The sequence below is a fragment of the Wyeomyia smithii genome, chromosome 2, assembly GCF_029784165.1.
Source record: "Wyeomyia smithii strain HCP4-BCI-WySm-NY-G18 chromosome 2, ASM2978416v1, whole genome shotgun sequence".
NCBI classification, from domain to species: domain Eukaryota; kingdom Metazoa; phylum Arthropoda; class Insecta; order Diptera; family Culicidae; genus Wyeomyia; species Wyeomyia smithii.
In genome coordinates, this window is record NC_073695.1 from 164779848 (window position 1) to 164800977 (window position 21130).

Genomic DNA, 21130 nt, shown 5'->3' on the forward strand with positions numbered 1-21130 from the left:
TTGAATGGAATTAAATCAATTAATAAAAATTTCAAAAATATGAAAGCTCCTGGTGACGATAGAATCTTTAACATATGAATCAAACATCTTTCTGAGAGCACAATGGAATTTTCAGTAAAAATTTTCAATAGCTGCTTCAATGTTGCATATTTTACCAAATTATGGAAAAATGCAAAAATAACTCTAATTTTAAAGCCGGATAAGAATCCAGCTGAGGTTTCAAGTTATCGACCAATCAGTTTGCTTTCTTTAATAAGTAAACTGTTTGAGAGAATTATTCTTAACAGGATGATGTCACACATCAACGAAAAATCAATTTTTGCAGACGAACAGTTTGGCTTTCGCTATGGGCATTCCACTACTCATCAATTGCTCAGAGTTACTAATATGATACGAGCTAACAAATCTGAAGGTTATTCCACTGGAGCTGCTCTTTTAGACACAGAATAAGCATTCGACAGTGTTTGGCATAAAGGCTTGATTGCGAAATTGTAAACTTTTAATTTTCGAATTTTCCCAATTAAAATTTTGAACAATTATCTTACTGATCGAACACTGCAGGTTGTCTATCAGAATTCAAAATCTGATAGATTTCCTGTCAGAGCAGGTGTGTCTCAAGGTTCAGTCTTGGGCCCAGTCCTGTACAACATATTCACTTCAGATCTTCCTGGTTTGCCTCCATGATGCACAAAGTCATTTTCTGCGATGACACAAGCATTTCCGTAAAAGGAAAAAGTCTTCGTGTCATATGCAGTCGATTGCAGAAAAGTTCAGATATTTTTTCTTCTCACTTGCAAAAGTGGAAAATCTCTCCCAGTGCTTCTAAAACTCAAATGATAATTTTTCCGCATAAGACTAGGGCTTCTTTCCTCAAGCCAAGCAATAATCACGTTGTCATGATGAATGGGGTTATTTTAAGTTGGTCTGACAAGGTTAAATACTTGGGACTAATTTACGATAAAAAACTTATTTTAAAAGAGCCCATTGAGTAACAGGAATTCTAAATTATGTTTAAAAAACAAGCTTTTGATTTACAAACAAATTTTTAAACCAGCAATGCTTTATGCTTTACCGATCTGGTCAAGTTACTGTTCAATAAGGAAGGAAACGCTCCAAAGGATTCAGAATAAAATTCTGAAAATGATTTTGAAGCGTCCTCCTTGGTTTCCCAAGGAACAATTTGGAAACCGTTATGAAAGCATATGTCGAACAAAAGCAGTGTAGAAGCAACCGGTGCTGAATAAACAACACGTTGAATTATTTGTTGTACAAACGTTGCCAGTATTCTTTGCTTATGTACTTATCCAACAATGGAACTCTAGCTTAACAGAAGTTGTTTAAGCGTTTGCAAAAGATTACCAGCAACACTAACATATATGTGCTGCGTAACGGCGCTTTAAAGGGCTCCATTCATCAGTGGCGTTATCGCTTAATAAAAACTATTTGAACGTATCAAACGGCAACCCGGCAACTGTTATTCTGCAAGTGTTGTTCAAGTGCTGCATACATGCGTTTGAAATCTTTCTACATGCAATTCTTAAGTTCTTCTAGACGCGAACGTTAGATCACTAGTTTTGTGAAACATCCTTCTAAACGCGTCGTATGGTTGGTTTATTACAGTGTATAAAGTTTTTTTTAAAATTGCTTGCAAAGAGTTTTGTAATTTTATAGCTTATTAAGCTATTAATAGACGGATTTCGGTAAAACAAAAGATTAATAAGCTGGTACTCAACTCACGTGACTGTTGGGTAATGATCTTGTTTATTAGTAAACCAAAGGCTGCTCTAATGGTAATAATAATTTAAGCGAACATTTAGTTAGCTAAATGTAAACTAATATTAAGAAAAAATATACAATGTGCAATGAAAAAAGTCCCGAAAGAGTGGTTTATTAAAACATAAACATTTCATTTCTTACATTCAACAGGAATACATGGTGTTGAACCTTTTTTGCCCAGGTTCTAGTCTTTAATTACATCTAGATTAACGAATTACAGATAGCTTGGTATCGAATAAACAAATAACTGAAGATAACTTAGAACTACGATACTCAATATTCAACACGATCGCTCTCCTCTTCTGTGTCGCTGTTTTCTTGTGCTGTTCCGTTCTCTCTTCCCGTATCATCAGTCATACATTCAGCAACTAAAAACAGATCAACAGGTAAAAAGGGTATAAAATACATGAATATATAGAAAACTGATTACTTGCAACAGAAGTGATGTTTTCTTTGATCTCCGGTGAACTGTTGAGCAGCGCAGCGGCTTCACAACGTTTCATGGAATTCCTCGTGACTGACTTTTAGAAAAGGTTCCATCAATTTGACGTTGAAGCTCCAATTGATACTCTTGACAATTTCGTAGCATGTATTTTACCCATTGACCGTATTTGCCACATTACTTATCTTTTCCATCATAAAATTTTTCTAAAAAGTCAAAAGATATGTTGAGAAAGTTATACACATTTTTTAAGTTAAACAGCATGATACACTGGTGGACAAAAGCGAACAAATGTTGCTTTAAAGCTCGAAATAGATGCTCTAGAAAAATTAAAGCTTTTTAACCATTCCTGTAAATTTTGGTGCTCCTAGCCATTACCAAAACGGGTTTATTTACGTGAGTGTTCGTATAGTAATAACTCACCGGGTCCGTCGCTTCAATGTTATGTTTATTAGAAAACTCATGTAAATCTCTGAAAAAATGTTGGTAGCTGGGGGCACCAAAATTCACAGCAATGGCTAAAAATTCATAATCTTTCTTTTTTTTCTAGTTTGAACTTTAAGACCACACCTGTGTTGACCAGTGTAATTATTATATAAAATCGTCAGCTATCTCTCTCTCTTTTTCTTTCTTTCTCTCTCTCTCTTTCTCTCTCTCTCTTTCCTCCTCTCTCTCTTTCTTTCTCTCTCTCTCTTTCTCTCTTTCTTTCTTACTCTCTCTCTCTTTCCTCCTCTCTCTCTTTCTTTCTCTCTCTCTCTTTCTCTCTTTCTTACTCTTTCTTACTCGCTCTCTCTTTTTTACTCTCTCTCTCTCTCTCTTTCTTACTCTCTCTTTCTCTTACTTACTCTCTTACTCTTTCATACTCTCTCTAAAGTTGGATTAGATTTAGGAGTTAGATCAGAAGTTTATTACAAATACGTTTGGTTTTCACTATTTGCTATCAACCCTCGCAAAACATTTAACACATAACACATTATTTTTGATAAACATACATTTTTGCCTAAAATAAAAACCACACTTTGGATTTATAAAGAAAAAATAGTTGTGAGCTATTTATTTTAAAATATACTGATTTTCATGATCAAATTAATAGGTTTATTGGGTCCTAAAGCTATACCGGTTTTTAAATATCATTTGAAAAAGCCGCGTTTCCTGAGCAAAACGTGATTTTCAAAAAACGTTTATCGTTTTCCTTCGATTTTTAAATGAAGAATAAAAAAAATTCTCGAATGGTCTTAGATGACGTTTCGCCCATGTGCGGTATATGAGAGAACTGTCATTTAAGGCATTTCGAGCAGATTTTTATCCTTCATTTAAAAATCGAAGGAAAATGATAAACATTTTTTAAAAATCACGTTTTGCTCAGAAAGTTGCACTCTTCCAGCTGATATATAAAAATCAAACCGTTTAAAACTTTAGGACCCCATTGCGTATTTCTACAAAAAAAAAAAGAAAAAAAAATGTAAATATTTTTTTTAAAGTCTGTTTTTTTTTTAAATCTTTTTTTATTTATCAAAACTACAAAAAGTTTGCTAAAAAATTGATGGTTGTCTGATCATAATGAAATGAGAAAAAAAGGTCAGAATTTTCTTAAATAAAGAAAAAAAATCAGAGCTACAACGGTTGCCGCAAAAAATGTAGACAGTAATTTCGTCTTTCCAGAAAAAATATAGACTGTGAGCCAAAAAAAAAGTATAGAAAGAAAACTACGTAAATCTTAGGGGCCATCCACATACCACGTGGACAGATTTAAAACGATTTTCACCCCATCTCACTCCTAAAAAGAATTGCCGTGCCGGTTCCTTGAAAGCAATTCATAATAAACGTTAAATTTATCTGCGAGTTTGAAAATGCACTATGAGAAGAAGGGATCTCAAGTTTAGTCACTGTATATTTTACTAGTTTGGCGGAGAGAATTCGGGAACCAGTTTATACTGTTATAAAAGAATCAGTCGTATGGAATCTCCATTACCTGGATCCCGTTATAACAGCTTCAATTGATTCCCGAATCCCCTCCGCCAGATTAGTGAAACATACAGTAATTATAATATAAAGTGGAATGTTCTATATGCATCAGTCTTCATATCGTCGGTTTAGTGCAACACTGGCACAACTCAAAATTTTGCATTTTTAGTTTTGGATGGCAAACGATGCCAAATACTGTAAATTTGCCTCCGACAACACCCTGTTTCGAAATTCACAAAATCACCAGAGCTATGAATAGAAATGCTTTCGCTGCACAAATCGAAATTTCTCTATAAAGTTAGTAAAAAAGATTTTAACGTGCTCAAAATATGTGCTTAATAGACCTAAAAGTGTTAGATAAGGATTGGAAATCATAAACTTTAAAGTTTTCTTGAAAATTGAAAAAAAAATTTTCGACGTTAATTTTCAAACGCGTTTTTCTCGAAACTATTTTTGGGTTGTACCAGTGTTGCACGGAACCGACGATATAGTTACTCACCTGTCCATCGCGGTCAAATAGTGGGTCATATGCAAGATCTTCGCTTCGATGTATAATTGCAGTATTGGAACCAGGTAGCATATAAGAAGTAGCAATTGGTTGCTCTGTTTCAAATTCTTCTATGGGTTTGCAGACCAAATTAGTATCAACGTTAACCGCAGACGTTTTTTCAATGGTTACTAACATCATTAAAGTACCTAAAAATAGAAATGTAGCATTATTCGGACATAATAGGGTACAAACCTTTGTTTTCTAGCAAACGGTTGATATCAAATTCTTGAATTGATGTAGCTACCCTTTTCAACCTTTTCTTAGGTGGCACTGCTGTATCAGAGGTATCCATTGACCGTTGTTCTGTCAGATAGGAATGCATCTTCCTCTTCTGCCTCATCAAATGTTGAAATGTTCTTTTTTTTTTTTATTATACAGGGAATGTTACCTCTGTTAGATTCTGGTTTGGAAGACGCAATTTTCGGCTCTATTAGGGTGTCAGAAAAGAAATTTTCCGTCAATCCATTGCGGCGGAACCACAGTTATCACTTACTGGCTTTGTATCACACAGTAGAAATTTCCTGTAGATGAAAGATAATTAGCGAATAGGTTGATCTGACTTCATATTCACAATTACTTTGCATCACGAAAACTTAGTTTATTTTGCGAAGTAACTCAATAAAACTTGGTAAATAAAGACAAAAAACGGAATTACATTGGAGGCTGAAACCGCGGAAAAACAATGAAAACTGAGACTGGACAGATGTTGACACTTGACAGCGGCATAGCAATGCCGCAATGACCAGGGATGCCAGAAAATTTAAACTGAACAGCAACAGCAAATTTATGTGCAATTTTCAGAATTTACAAGAATATCATTATTTATTGTCGAAATATGAGAAGTATATGGTAGGTTACAACAACATAAGAAAAATCGATCCAGGCTAATCGATTGAATCGGTGAGCGATTAATTTCAAAAGAATAGATTCAATTTTTTTTCTAAATCTTTTCCAATATTAACTGATACACAACACTACATCGTTGATTACTGAGTAACTGTTATTCGCGACTACGAAGATGAAAGAGATTTTAAAGACTGTTTGCACCTAGGCGAACTCTCGTATGCAATTGTCAAAATGTGTACGATGACAAAAGCAAAAATATTTCCTTTCTTCTTTTTCTCATGCAAAAACCAAACAAATATCAGCACCTTCGTAGTCGTGAATATGTTGCTTGTTTTCAAGCTGCTTTTTTTAGAAAATAAAACAATAAAAATGAATAATATAATACTTATAAAAAGTATATATGGAGCAACATATCCACAGAAACCTAGACAGAAACGTTAAAAATAAAGTCGATGAGCATTAAAAATTTTCGTAAACATCATTGAAGAGAGAAAATACCAATGTCAGCGCACGGCTTGACAGTTGCTTACATCCGCACACGCAACTAAAACCAAAATTTACTGACTATTCTGTAGATCTGGCATGCCTGATTATGTCAAATTAGCCGGTACGCTTTGTTTAGAGGCGTGTGCAAAAAGCTAATATTCCAGCAGCTATGCAATGCCTGTTCAACATTTAATAGACCAGAATGTTTAGAAGCATATTCACTTTAGACACAGTACACGTCATATTACAGATTAGCTCAGATGCATTCATCGATGACCGCCAAGCAATGGATCGCAAGTTCGTATCTCAACAGAAACTGAACAAAAGAGGATGATTTTAAGAGGGTGGTATTTCCTTCTAATATAAATTAAAAATTGACCCATAACGTTTCGACAAGCAAAAAACTAATAAAGCTAATAATAATAGTTTTAATGAAAAAAATCGATTTTTTTTTGCATTTTGTTTGTGCTAAAAGAGCTGAATTAATGTCGATTAAACTTTTTTCCACGCTACTATTCAGCATTAGCTGCATAAGTATGTACTAATGCGCGAAATAAACGTTTGCAAACATTATTATTGAACATGCGTTTAACAAGAGCATTTCAAAAGTCGGGCAACGGTTTAACAGATGTTCGATGACTATTTTATTCAACTGGTCGAACACTGCAGAACAGTAGCCTAATAAATGTTTTCCGGCGCATCTGTTCAACGCTGGTTTAACGAGTGTTGGATGAAATGTTCTTGTTGTTGTTGTTTGAAACCCTCTTCGCCGTTCCTAAACTACTGTGTGTCGGATAATTTCTCCAAATTTAACTGAACAACCATTGAACAGAAGTTTTCTATTTTCCATCTCGGTTGTTGTTCAACTCGAGCCTAACAAAAGTGGTTGAGTAAATGTTTACGCAACAATAATTGTTCCTTGGGTTGGTACACTCGAATTACATAGACTTACTGGTGTTGGAACATTAGAAGCTATGTCGATTATAATTATTACAAATTTCGGCAAAAATCGTTGCAAGCCTCAATTGCTACGATAAGCTGTCTTTATAGCCAATAAGTTAGCAATTAAGTTAGTTATAAGTTTACTTCTTCTTTTTTGACAAGATGCATCAAAACGTAAAAATACAAAGCTTGCTAGTTATTCCCAACAAAGATCCGCTATCAATCAACGTGACATAAATAAACTAACTTTAAGTTGTTTTGTTCCATGATTTTATAAGTTTCTGCAAATTTCTGCAAGGTATTTTAACTGCCGTGTGTGCAGAGCACATGGACAATTCAATTGGTGGTAATCTTGCCTTGGGATGTGTTGGGAAACGGCAGAAAATCGAAAATTACTTGTCGAAAGTAAATTTTTTGGCAAGAAAAATTGATAGAAACCTAATTATCATAGAATAAAGTCTGCTGTAACATATAAAAAATGAAGGTCTGATGTTGTTTCAAAAGTTCAGTGAGAATATCAGAGGTATAGTGGTATAAAATATGAATATTTACGGCAAAAACTTTTTTTGTTAAACATAATTGAGCATAATCGGTATGCTCAGTAAGATTGAGAAATAGCTACCTGGTGTCTTCAGCAAAGATTTTTGTTATATAATTTTGAAAAATTTTGCCAAAGACGGCGATAAAAAATATTGATTTTTAGAGAAAATATTCTTTTTATCTCACTTGTAGGAAGATTCATAACGGATCTGTTAATGCCTAAAGAAGGGTCTTTTTTTACTCTAAAATTTTCCCGACGACAGTCTTGCTTTGAAATGTAACCTTTACGAGAAAATGACTTCTGACCACCTTTTTTTCATTTCTGGACTACAGTGTGACGTTAAGAGGCCAGAAAATGTCTTCAAATGCCATTTTGAAATCCAACATGGCGACTTCCGGCTTTTGATAAACAGCGGAAAATGGCCAAATACTACCCAATATGGGTATTTCCGGAATCGTAATGGTGCACTGAAGCCACAAATCGACCTCAGCCAACATTTCGAATTGTAGGATGGCAACTGCCGGTTTCTAGAAAACAGCCGAAAATGGCCGATTTCCACCTAATATGATTATATCCAGAACCAGAATGATACACAGAAGCTAAAATCGACTACAGACATTATTTTGAATTTAAAGATGACCACTTTCAATTTCTGAAAAATAACCAAAATAATTGAATACCACCCAATACGGGAATTTCCGGAATCAGATTGATGGAAAAAAACAGCTGAAAATGACCTATATAAATAACGGATGTTGTCATTCCGATAGAACCAATCATTCAAACGAATTGTCTTTTGACTTTGATCATATCCTCTGGCCGATTCGTCGTGCATTTGCAGACTATAAGCAAATCGCAAGGAATGAATAAATTTGGAATGTTTAAAATTATTTAGTGAAACATAAAAATGGGCGGGACGAAGTTTGCCGGGCCTAGAAACCGTTGGTTGTATAGAAAAACTGTCTGAGAATGAGTTGTAGGGAAATAAAAATGCACCATAAAAAAAATATACACTGTACAAAAAAAATTTTTTTTACCAAAAAAAAATTAAAAATAAACATTAAATTTCAATTTAAAAACAAAAGAGTTGAATTTTTTTTTTATTTTTTTTTTAAAAGAAACTTGACGTTAATACGCAACTTTTAAAAAAAAGTTCAGGATGGGGAAATGAAAAATAATTTTTTTATGGTAGATTAATTTTTTTATGAAAATTCTAATTCAAACATTTTTCAAAATATTGATTTTAAAAGATGCAGAGAGTCATTTTCAATAAAAAATCTTGGTAGTAAACATTCTAAAGGCATCGGTTTTCGAGTTATTTCTAATTTAAGCTCGAAAAATTATTAATATTTCGGGAAAAATACGTTTTTCTCAATTTGTCCATGGTTCTCCAGCGAAAACCATACGTTCATTGGAATGCTTGATCAAAAATATACAATTCATTCTTTGACAACAAAACGATTGAATAAATAACTCAAGCGCTAAACCTTAGCCTACCTACACGTTCCCCCTGCCGAATGTTTTATAAAAAAATATGTTTGTCGTGCAACACTACCTACTTGTTTACTAATAATAACTGTTTGTAAAGTACGCAACCAATAACTACTGGGTTACTTATTATATCTGTTTTCGTATATAAATACGATTGCACTACTCCAGATGTGTTAGTGAAGATGAATAAAGTGAAAATGGAATACACCAAGCCCAAATGCTGTAAACCCTTTCCTGATCATCGGTGCTCATCAAGCTTACGCAAATTAAACGAAAACGTTATTGCAAAATTAAAAATATTGGACAGTCAAACTCATTTTAATACGTCTTCATCAATTTGTGATTCGTGTAGTTATTGGAATGATAGTCAAGCCACCATTCATCCTTTCGTTGTTTACTATTCAGAATCTGGAACACTTGAGAATATCAGCTTCATCATAATATCGGAAGTACTCCATCATGATACTGTTGCGGTTCAGGTGTTCATTGCCAAATTAATGAGTTTTTTGAAAACAACAATAGAGTTGAAAAAAGCGATATTAATGTCTGATGGAGCTGCCTCACAATATAAAAATAGAAAAAACTTTGCAAGTCTTTACAAGTTTAAAACAAAATATAACGTCGATGCAGAGTGGCATTTTTTTGCGACTTCTCATATTAAAGGTCCATGCGATGCAATTGGTGGCATATTAAAACGAATGGCAGGAAATGCAAGTTTAGCTAAAGAACATGAAAAACTCAAAAAAAGCGCAAAAGAATTGTATGATTGGTCTAATCAGAAAAGTAATAAAAATTCATCAAAAATGTCATTTAGTTGGGTATCATATGAAGAATATGAACAAGGAGTAACAGAATGGAGCAATATTTTCAAAAAATCTATAATAATAGCTGCCACACAAAAGTATTACTCTTTTGTTCCGATTTCAGAAAATAAGATACAAACGAAGCTGTTTTCAAAAGATGACGAATCATTTACTTATGATGTATATAAAATATAAGGTGAAACTAGTTCTGTAAAGTATCTATGTCATAAAAAATATGTTCCTAAGATAATAAAACTCGAAAATAAATATTTGATTCTTATATATATTTATATCACTTAGAACATTTAACTCTTTTCTTGAGAACCGTTAGCCCAATCGTTTTGTTATCAAAGAATGAATTGTATATTTTTGATCAAGCATTCCAATGAACGTATGGTTTTTGCTGGAGAACCATGGACAAATTAAGTAAAACGTGTATTTTCCTAAATAATTATAATTTTTCGAGCTTAAATTAGAAGTAACTCGAAAACCAATGCATTTAGAATGTTTACTACCAAGAGCTTTTTGATTCAAAATGACTCTCTGCATCTTTTTAAAAATCATCAGAATACAAATATTTTGAAAAATGTTTGAATTAGAATTTTCATAAAAAAATTAATCTACCATAAAAAAAATATTTTTCATTTCTCCATCCTGGACTTTTTTTAAAAGTTGCGTATTAACGACAAGTTTCTTAAAAAAAAATAAGAAAAAAATTCAACTTTTTTTTTTTTTAATTGAAATTTAATGTTTATTTTTAATTATTTTGGTCAAAAAAAAATTTTTTTTTTGTACAGTGTATATTTTTTTTTATCATTCATTTTCGATTCGCTACAACTCATTCTCTGACAGTTTTTCTATACAACCAACGGTTTCTGGGCTACAATGCTTCGAATAAAACCTAGGCCAAAAGGCATACGCCCTTTTAGAATGTAACTCATGGGTGTAAAAAATCTCTACACCTGCGAAAAATGCTCAGTTTGCTATGCCAAATACGTGTGCAAAGTTTCATTCAAATCAAAAATGGTCGATTAAATTTTCGTGTATTCCAGGCGATTTGAAATGATTTTGCTCAATAGAGAGATTTGTCGCTATATAAATTGTCGTAATAGAGGGATTCGACTGTATATGATTATGTAATAGAATTGCGGATGATGAGTTCTTGTCTCTTGGGAATCATAACCTAAGATAGGCAGCCGGCTGTTCCTGTTCGTGATGTCTTGGCGAGCCGTGACCTATCCTACATGTCCCATATATACGTTTTCCTGAAATCCATCCACGCCCCAGTTTAGTCCTATCCCCTTCCGCCTACATCCAACCAAACGACAAGAACACGTTAAGACCCCGGATCCGGAAACAGCAATCAGACCCGCACGATACTCTCAAGGCCCGATGGAAACAACCCAATATGCCAGTCCGTAATATCTTGGCCCAGCAGCGGAACAAATTTAATATGCTGCTTACCTATGGCAATGAAAACCATCAAACAGCAAACCTGTGCTTTTAATGCAAAATATTCTAGCTTTAAGTTAGATTTAGTTTCAGCTCGTAGTCGGCAGCGAGGATAAAAAATTTGCTTTTAGTTATTAAGATACTTTAGAAAGTAAGCTACCAGATATAATTGGCGCCGTTAAACATTGAATTGTATTTGTGCCGTGTCAAATAAACTATAGATGAAGAAAAAAAAATAACCTAAGATGAAAAACAGAGAGAGAGAGAGAAAACTAAATGACCACGTGTTTTTTTTCCTGTCAAGAACGAAGCTTTTGCATTTTACAAATATAGTATGTACTGAAAGTTTAATTATAAAAATGTGAAAAATATAAGCAAATTTTTGGCACTTGACAAATAAAAAGTCCACGTGGTTAAAGTCGCAAAGGAGGGGGGGGGGGGTTGGCCAAAAGACCATGAAAGATCACGGGGGGTGGGGGGAGGGTGCGGGGGGTAAAAAAAGGGATCAAAATATGACCACGTGGTTTAGGGATGGCCCCTTACGCAGCCACTGTGTCCTCTCAGTTCACACATTTTCTGCGTTATTGGCGCACAAAAAATGTGTGGAAAGCATAACACATCAGCTGCACAATGAATGCATAGACATGATTCTAATCCAAATGTGTATCATTACTACACGGTAAGGTAAATCGTCCTGCGCCGTTATTCACGTCCACTACAACCAGAGCCTCAGGCCTTTGTCATGCTGAATGCCAACGTGAGCGATCGGGCGAGAAACTTGCCGTGGGTTAACGAACAGTTCTACCTACGGCTGTTCATTAACCTACGGCTAATTTCTCACCCGATCGCTCGCGTTGGCGTTCAGCACGACAAAGGCCTCACATTACTGAGCAAATTGATCTCAGCAGTGTACTCGGCGCGGCGTTCTGCTATGCATTCTCTCTAGAATGATTCACCATTCTGCTCCCGCTCAGCTGTGGTGTAAGCAGGGTTGCCACATTTATACCTGTATTTTTTTTTGACAAAATCTGTTTCTCTGTATCTCGGTTCAATAAATCTGTATCGAGCAAACTAAGAATGTTGGATGGAGAAATTCTTACTTGCAGAATATATGTAAACATATTAGTGTTTTTTTGCCATTGCATGTCTTGTTTTTGGTCTTAAACTTTCAATAAGTAAGGCGATAATTAAATGTATTAACTGATGATTATTTATTTTTCTCTACGTGATGTTTATACATGTTTTTGCTTAACTTATCTGCATCGGTACCAACATAAACAGTAAGTCAAACAAACAAACAGTAACATCATAGTTAGATGCAAAAAATTAATATATCCAATGTCTTCTCTTATTATTATTGCTTCAATGTTGTTTTTGAATGATCTGGTTCTAAAAAATGAATCGATCAGGTGTTATTTCAATAAACTTAAAACTACTTCAATTATCAGCAACCAATGCTGTATACACTGCATCAACTAGAGCAGGCTCCTGAAAAACGTAACCAATACACCACTACAAATCATTATGACGATACCAACACCGGTGAAATCGTTCTAAGCGAAGTGATTCGGAGCCAGAGTTGCCAACAAAATTTTAAATTGAACTGGAAGATTGCTGAAGAAAAAACTGGAAAAAACTGGATTGGATAAATTTACAAAATACCGAAAAAATAAATTGTGAGAGTGAGGTTATTGAATCCAATATAAGTTTTAAATACAACAACTTCGGGTCTACATTTTGTTGAAATTATAAACTGAAAATTTTCATTCACAGGAGCAAAATTTTAAATTGCGCAACCAGTTTATCGCAGAAAATGAAGCTTTTTTAATTGATGCAACATTTTCTCACGTTACATCTGTGAATTCGAACAGTTTTTAAACTGCAACGCAACTGAAATTAATTTGAAGAATGCCGCCTGTATATAATATCTTTGAGATAGATTGTTTCTATTTTTATATAACATTAACCCATCATTGCAATTATTTTCTTTCTTCATGATCTGATAACACCTATTTGTTAGTTTTAGAATAAAGCTGAACTTACTTGTCTTTTTATCTCAACCATGCACAACACATTCTTAATTTGGCCGTGTTTCGTGCGAGAAGATACAATACTGAAAATGCTGCTAATCAATCCACAAAATTTCCGTTCTCAAAATATTTCCAAACCAGTCGGAGCTTAAGTGTCCAAAAAATCTGGATAAAACTGGCAGATATACAAAAAAACTGGAAGATTTTGGGATTAAACTGTTTGACTGGATCATTTGAAAAAAAAACTGGAAGAATCCAGTTTAAACTGGAACATTGGCAACTCTGTTCGGAGCTGTCAAATACATGAAAAAAAAAAAACGCTAGAGTATCAAAACGCATTTGACGCACATACGTTGTACTGGTTCCAAGATGGATCATTAAATGCTCTAAAAAAGCTCATAAATGATCTGGTTACGCACACTCTAACTTTTGCGTGTACCGCGGCGGTTCTATCGATGCGAAAGCGATGTGGTTCCAGAAACGTATAAATGTTCCAGAACCCAGTCAGAATTTCATGGAACGCGAATCGGACCATCGGACCCATCTCTCTCAAAATTCATGCGGGTTGAACGAAATTCGCTCGAAATACACGATCTCTCGTATTGGTGTGTGCGCTGGACGCTCTATTTCTGTTTTTTCGTCTTTCTCTTTTGGCGCCGGGCATATTCTTTCGGTATTTTTCTCGCTTTGGCGCAGAGCTTATTCTCACCGATAGCAACGTCGCGCAAACAGATGCACGGTTTATTGTATTGGTGTGTGTGTTAAACTTTCTTTATTCTCATCGATAGCAAACGTAGCGCAGTTTTTATTTTCAATCGAGTTGATAATAAAAGTTCGATTATTTCGCGCGTGGCAAAAAAATAGTTTCGCGTGTTTAAAAACAACAAGACTGTCGCGGCGGTTTCAAAAGTGTTTAAAGTGTTTGTCCGGCTGCTGGCCAATAGTGTGTGGTTTTTTCGGTGATAAATTTGCTGAAATGCAGCAATGTGAAAATATTTGTTTTTTGTGAATAAAACCGTAAAACTTAGGTGGTAAAAGGTGAAGTGCGGTGGATATCATCGGTCAGTGCAGTGCAGTTGAAAATCTAGCGGATTAAAAAAAAAAGTGATACGAGCTAGATAAAAAATGCTGGTTGGTAACCAGCAAGTGTGTTGTTTGGGTGTTAACTCTTCTGCAACAAGTGCAATTGCACTCGCCAGGTTAGTGTTTAAAAAATTAAAATTCAAACCACAACAATAATTTGAATGAAATTTGAATTGGTTTTTTTGAGTTGGTTTCTTTTTCCCGACTGCTCTCATATGCATGCTGGAAACAGATTGATCAAATTAAAACTTTGCATTCAAGTTTTGTTGTGAATTTTACTGTGACACGTTTTCTAGCCACTGATTGTCGTTGTTAAATTTTATTTTGGAACATTTCATAAAAATTATTGGGAAATTCGATTATATATATATATATATATATATATATATATATATATATATATATATATATATATATATATATATATATATATATATATATATATATATATATATATATATATATATATATATATATATATATATATATATATATATATATATATATATATATATATATATATATATATATATATATATATATATATATATATATATATACACTAAAGTCGCTTTTTACGCGCGCGCAATAATCCGCGAGCATAATCCGCGTAAAAAAAACCATCGTTAATTTTGCATTCTGAGTGAAGGAAAACCGAAAATCGGGCAAAAAAAACACCGTGTAAATTCCGGAATCTGCGTAACAAAAAACCGCGTAAATTCCGGAATCCGCGTAAAATAAGCCGCGTAAAAAAACCTGCGTAAAACAAAATTTTGTTTCTTTTTTTATTTATGCAAAAATTTATTTCACAATTTATCGGTACACTGGGGCCGCTTTTTACGCTGGTTGTCTTTATGCGTTTTTCTAAACGGGATATTTTTACAATAACGCGGATTATTTTTACTCGATTATAAGATTATTTGTACGCGGTATAAAATAGGTTAAGTATAAGTATGTCTAATCTAATCTTTTAAATGCGGTACAACCAACTGCGTAAAAAGCGACCCCAGTGTATTTTCAAACCGTAGTCTTATGCCCATTTAGGACAATTTTCAACAGGCAAAAAAAATCTTATTGATGCAAGACTGCTGATGGTTACTCAAAGATGCGCGAAAACCTATTTTCCAACACCTATCAGTCTTTTTAAACCTTGGTTATGCCCATTCAAAGAAAATTTCAACAAGCAAAAAAAATTTTTTTTGATGCACGACTGTGAACTGTTACTGAAGGATGCGTGAAAACCTATTTCGCATTACCTATTAGTATTTTCAAACCTTTCTTATGCCCATTTAGAACAATTTTCGCATTGGTTTCATTGGTTTCTACACTTACTACAAACAGTTTTTTGAAGCATTTTATACCCCATAAACAGTTGCTGTATTATTTATTTTCAATTTTAATACATCTCAAAAAGTCACGTTATATCGAGTTACGTTATATCAAGGTTGCCTCATATATATAGGGGAGGAGTATCAGTTATGGCAATACCTAAAAATGTACCAGTTATGGCATGAACCAGTTATGGCCTATGGACTTTAAATGGTGTATTGCCATAACTGGTACCATTGCGCTTATGCGATATAACCATAACTGGTGCACTTGCCATAACTGGCTCACCTACCCTATATATTGCTATTTTTTTGTTTCACGTAGTTGACGGGGACTACTGACTCTCAAAAGGGATGATTTCTCAATCCTTAAAGCTTCAAGAAACTTAGACTTGATCGACTAAACTGGAAACTTTTTTGTCCAGTTTTTTTTGTCAAATAAATTTATTTTCTGTAAAATAATGTAATGTAAAATACATTATGTTAATATTAGTTTAACACAATACTGCCCATAATTCAGAAATTGGCTAATATGCCATTTTCACCAAAATCGGGAAAACAGTTTCTCAAGACGGTTAACACCCTAAACAAGGTCCCTACGGAAGCCGATTGTCAAAAAATGCATTTGGGAAGGCAGCAGAGGTGAAAAAATTTTGGCTAATATCCAAAATAATTCAGAAGTTGGCTAATATCCAATATGTTTCTACCTGTGGCATGTTCACGAACCAGTGTATTATTACTGTACTTTGTTTCATCTAACTTTCGAAAGTGTGTTGTAGCCTGGTGGTTACTGGCGACAGGTAAGCGATCGTAAGGCCCTTGCATCAAATTTGACTATTTACGAACAACATATTTGATGCAACAAGAATTTATTTGCGGTGCTGCGAAACCCAATGATCAAAACGCGTGACTGTTTCCTTCTGTCATAAATCTTTACATTCTCAAAAATGCTATTTGGCTCTTTGGTTAGAAGTAATATTGAAGAGAAAATTCAGAATTCATTTTATATTTGATGTGAAAAAATAGGAAAGTGGATTGTGAGATTATCATGAATAATAATATTTTCGTTATATGTATTGTTATATTATTGCACGAAACAATTGTCTCGTCGTCCTTTTCGCCCTCACTGGTGCTTCCGTGTTGTTCTACTAAATTACAAACAATTTTCATCACCAACGAGCACGATAAAATTCACATCGTACGGATATTAGCCAAATTGCACACCGGTTTGTCGACTGTCCTTACGTTTATAATTGAAAAAACGGCTACTGCGTTAAAAATACGTGGCGGATGGAATTTTCCTGCAGATTTCTCTCAAGGGCAAAGTTCCAGCATATATGAAGGGTGATATACTCAATAAAATGTTGTCATCGACAGTCAAAATATGTTGTACCGACGAAAAACTTCAAAATGCGTTTTTCTCGATTTGATGCCTATGACGTATTAGCCAATTTTTGAATTATGGGCAGAATAGCACTTGTAGAAAACTGCAATTGTCAACAGGCCCAGGGCATGCTAAGTTTAAATGATGTTTAAAATTGGCTACAGGTAATATCATGCCAGTATGAGCTTGATGTTTTTTTTTTTAATTGTCGGCGTTTTATAAAGTTTCTTAACTTTTCGACTGTCGTGGTTCATCGTTACAGGCCGGACTCGATTATCAGGAACATAGAAAAAAATCATTCTGGACTATCGATTTTTTCGGATAATCGAATCATAGAAAATTTATTCAAATTTGTGTTTAACGGATATAATATAAATATTTCTTTTTTTTTATTTTACTTCACTTGGAATGCCCGATGCACTGGCGTTTAAATCGCTTTTCACGCGGGTAATACCCGACACGTGGAACAAACATGGTGAGTCCGGAATCATCATTAATTCCAAAACTTTTCTAAATACTTCAAAAGTGGGTAAACAACGAATTTTGGAATTAACGCGTATTTTACTCGAATTTCCCAAAAAAGTCGTTATTTTACGAGATATGTTTCTAAGGGTTTTTTCATATTCATTCGTATATGAAATAGCACTTCTTTTTAATTTTTTCGAAAGAATTAAGCAGATATGATTAAATTTTTTTACGAAATAACATTTTTATACGCGAATTTCAGAATTTACTCGCGGATTTTGAAATTAACGCGTTTTTTGGAAACTCTCGCGACTCTAGGATACTAAAGTTTTTAAATGCGGTCTTCTTAAAAAACGTTTTAACAATCGACGGGAATCAATTTCAATAGACGTTTCTATGGGCAAAAGACGTCATTTTGTGCTTGGTTTAATTTTTTGAAACAACTAATTTTTGAAAAGCTATTGAAACATATTATATTGGGAATTTATTAACAATATATAACTTACCGTCGGAATCGTCACTGCACCGAAGCGCACCAAGCAGCGACACATTTTTTGTTAATTAATCATTTTGAGTGTGCCATAGTGCGATCGTACCTCCGTGCGATCGCTGAGTTAGCATCAGGCAATTCCATAGACACATAGACAGGTAGTGTACTTTACTTTATATTACTTTATATATATATATATATATATATATATATATATATATATATATATATATATATATATATATATATATATATATATATATATATATATATATATATATATATATATATATATATATATATATATATATATATATATATATATATATAAAGTAATGTAAAGTAAAGTACACTACCTGTCTATGGAATTGCCTGATGCTAACTCAGAGATCGCACGGAGGTACGATCGCACTATGGAACACTCAAAATGATTAATTAACAAAAAATGTGTCGCTGCTTGGTGCGCTTCGGTGCAGTGACGATTCCGACGGTAAGTTATATATTGTTAATAAATTCCCAATATAATATGTTTCAATAGCTTTTCAAAAATTAGTTGTTTCAAAAAATTAAACCAAGCACAAAATGACGTCTTTTGCCCATAGAAACGTCTATTGAAATTGATTCCCGTCGATTGTTAAAACGTTTTTTAAGAAGACCGCATTTAAAAACTTTAGTATCCTAGAGTCGCGAGAGTTTCCAAAAAACGCGTTAATTTCAAAATCCGCGAGTAAATTCTGAAATTCGCGTATAAAAATGTTATTTCGTAAAAAAATTTAATCATATCTGCTTAATTCTTTCGAAAAAATTAAAAAGAAGTGCTATTTCATATACGAATGAATATGAAAAAACCCTTAGAAACATATCTCGTAAAATAACGACTTTTTTGGGAAATTCGAGTAAAATACGCGTTAATTCCAAAATTCGTTGTTTACCCACTTTTGAAGTATTTAGAAAAGTTTTGGAATTAATGATGATTCCGGACTCACCATGTTTGTTCCACGTGTCGGGTATTACCCGCGTGAAAAGCGATTTAAACGCCAGTGCATCGGGCATTCCAAGTGAAGTAAAATAAAAAAAAAGAAATATTTATATTATATCCGTTAAACACAAATTTGAATATATTTTCTATGATTCGATTATCCGAAAAAATCGATAGTCCAGAATGATTTTTTTCTATGTTCCTGATAATCGAGTCCGGCCTGTAACGATGAACCACGACAGTCGAAAAGTTAAGAAACTTTATAAAACGCCGACAATTAAAAAAAAAACATCAAGCTCATACTGGCATGATATTACCTGTAGCCAATTTTAAACATCATTTAAACTTAGCATGCCCTGGGCCTGTTGACAATTGCAGTTTTCTACAAGTGCTATTCTGCCCATAATTCAAAAATTGGCTAATACGTCATAGGCATCAAATCGAGAAAAACGCATTTTGAAGTTTTTCGTCGGTACAACATATTTTGACTGTCGATGACAACATTTTATTGAGTATATCACCCTTCATATATGCTGGAACTTTGCCCTTGAGAGAAATCTGCAGGAAAATTCCATCCGCCACGTATTTTTAACGCAGTAGCCGTTTTTTCAATTATAAACGTAAGGACAGTCGACAAACCGGTGTGCAATTTGGCTAATATCCGTACGATGTGAATTTTATCGTGCTCGTTGGTGATGAAAATTGTTTGTAATTTAGTAGAACAACACGGAAGCACCAGTGAGGGCGAAAAGGACGACGAGACAATTGTTTCGTGCAATAATATAACAATACATATAACGAAAATATTATTATTCATGATAATCTCACAATCCACTTTCCTATTTTTTCACATCAAATATAAAATGAATTCTGAATTTTCTCTTCAATATTACTTCTAACCAAAGAGCCAAATAGCATTTTTGAGAATGTAAAGATTTATGACAGAAGGAAACAGTCACGCGTTTTGATCATTGGGTTTCGCAGCACCGCAAATAAATTCTTGTTGCATCAAATATGTTGTTCGTAAATAGTCAAATTTGATGCAAGGGCCTTACGATCGCTTACCTGTCGCCAGTAACCACCAGGCTACAACACACTTTCGAAAGTTAGATGAAACAAAGTACAGTAATAATACACTGGTTCGTGAACATGCCACAGGTAGAAACATATTGGATATTAGCCAACTTCTGAATTATTTTGGATATTAGCCAAAATTTTTTCACCTCTGCTGCCTTCCCAAATGCATTTTTTGACAATCGGCTTCCGTAGGGACCTTGTTTAGGGTGTTAACCGTCTTGAGAAACTGTTTTCCCGATTTTGGTGAAAATGGCATATTAGCCAATTTCTGAATTATGGGCAGTATTGTGTTAAACTAATATTAACATAATGTATTTTACATTACATTATTTTACAGAAAATAAATTTATTTGACAAAAAAAACTGGACAAAAAAGTTTCCAGTTTAGTCGATCAAGTCTAAGTTTCTTGAAGCTTTAAGGATTGAGAAATCATCCCTTTTGAGAGTCAGTAGTCCCCGTCAACTACGTGAAACAAAAAAATAGCAATATATAGGGTAGGTGAGCCAGTTATGGCAAGTGCACCAGTTATGGTTATATCGCATAAGCGCAATGGTACCAGTTATGGCAATACACCATTTAAAGTCCATAGGCCATAACTGGTTCATGCCATAACTGGTACATTTTTTAGGTATTGCCATAACTGATACTCCTCCCCTATATATATGAGGCAACCTTGATATAACGTAACTCGATATAACGTGACTTTTTGAGATGTATTAAAATTGAAAATAAATAATACAGCAACTGTTTATGGGGTATAAAATGCTTCAAAAAACTGTTTGTAGTAAGTGTAGAAACCAATGAAACCAATGCGAAAATTGTTCTAAATGGGCATAAGAAAGGTTTGAAAATACTAATAGGTAATGCGAAATAGGTTTTCACGCATCCTTCAGTAACAGTTCACAGTCGTGCATCAAAAAAAATTTTTTTTGCTTGTTGAAATTTTCTTTGAATGGGCATAACCAAGGTTTAAAAAGACTGATAGGTGTTGGAAAATAG

At 33.9% G+C, this 21130-nt stretch overlaps 1 long non-coding RNA gene across 4 annotated transcripts; it reads right to left on the reverse strand.

Annotated features, from left to right (window-relative positions):
- Positions 1–1722: 1722 nt before the first annotated feature.
- On the reverse strand, positions 1723–5585 carry LOC129722530 (uncharacterized). Of its 4 annotated transcripts, XR_008727611.1 has the most exons (6): positions 5311–5584; positions 5227–5254; positions 4978–5160; positions 4683–4879; positions 2207–2424; positions 1723–2144 (listed from the first exon to the last, which is right to left on the reverse strand). It is a non-coding gene; the product is annotated as an uncharacterized LOC129722530 (long non-coding RNA). The 4 variants fall into 4 exon arrangements; XR_008727612.1 differs by having other exon boundaries at positions 4988–5254; positions 5311–5585; XR_008727610.1 differs by having other exon boundaries at positions 4978–5254.
- Positions 5586–21130: the final 15545 nt, after the last annotated feature.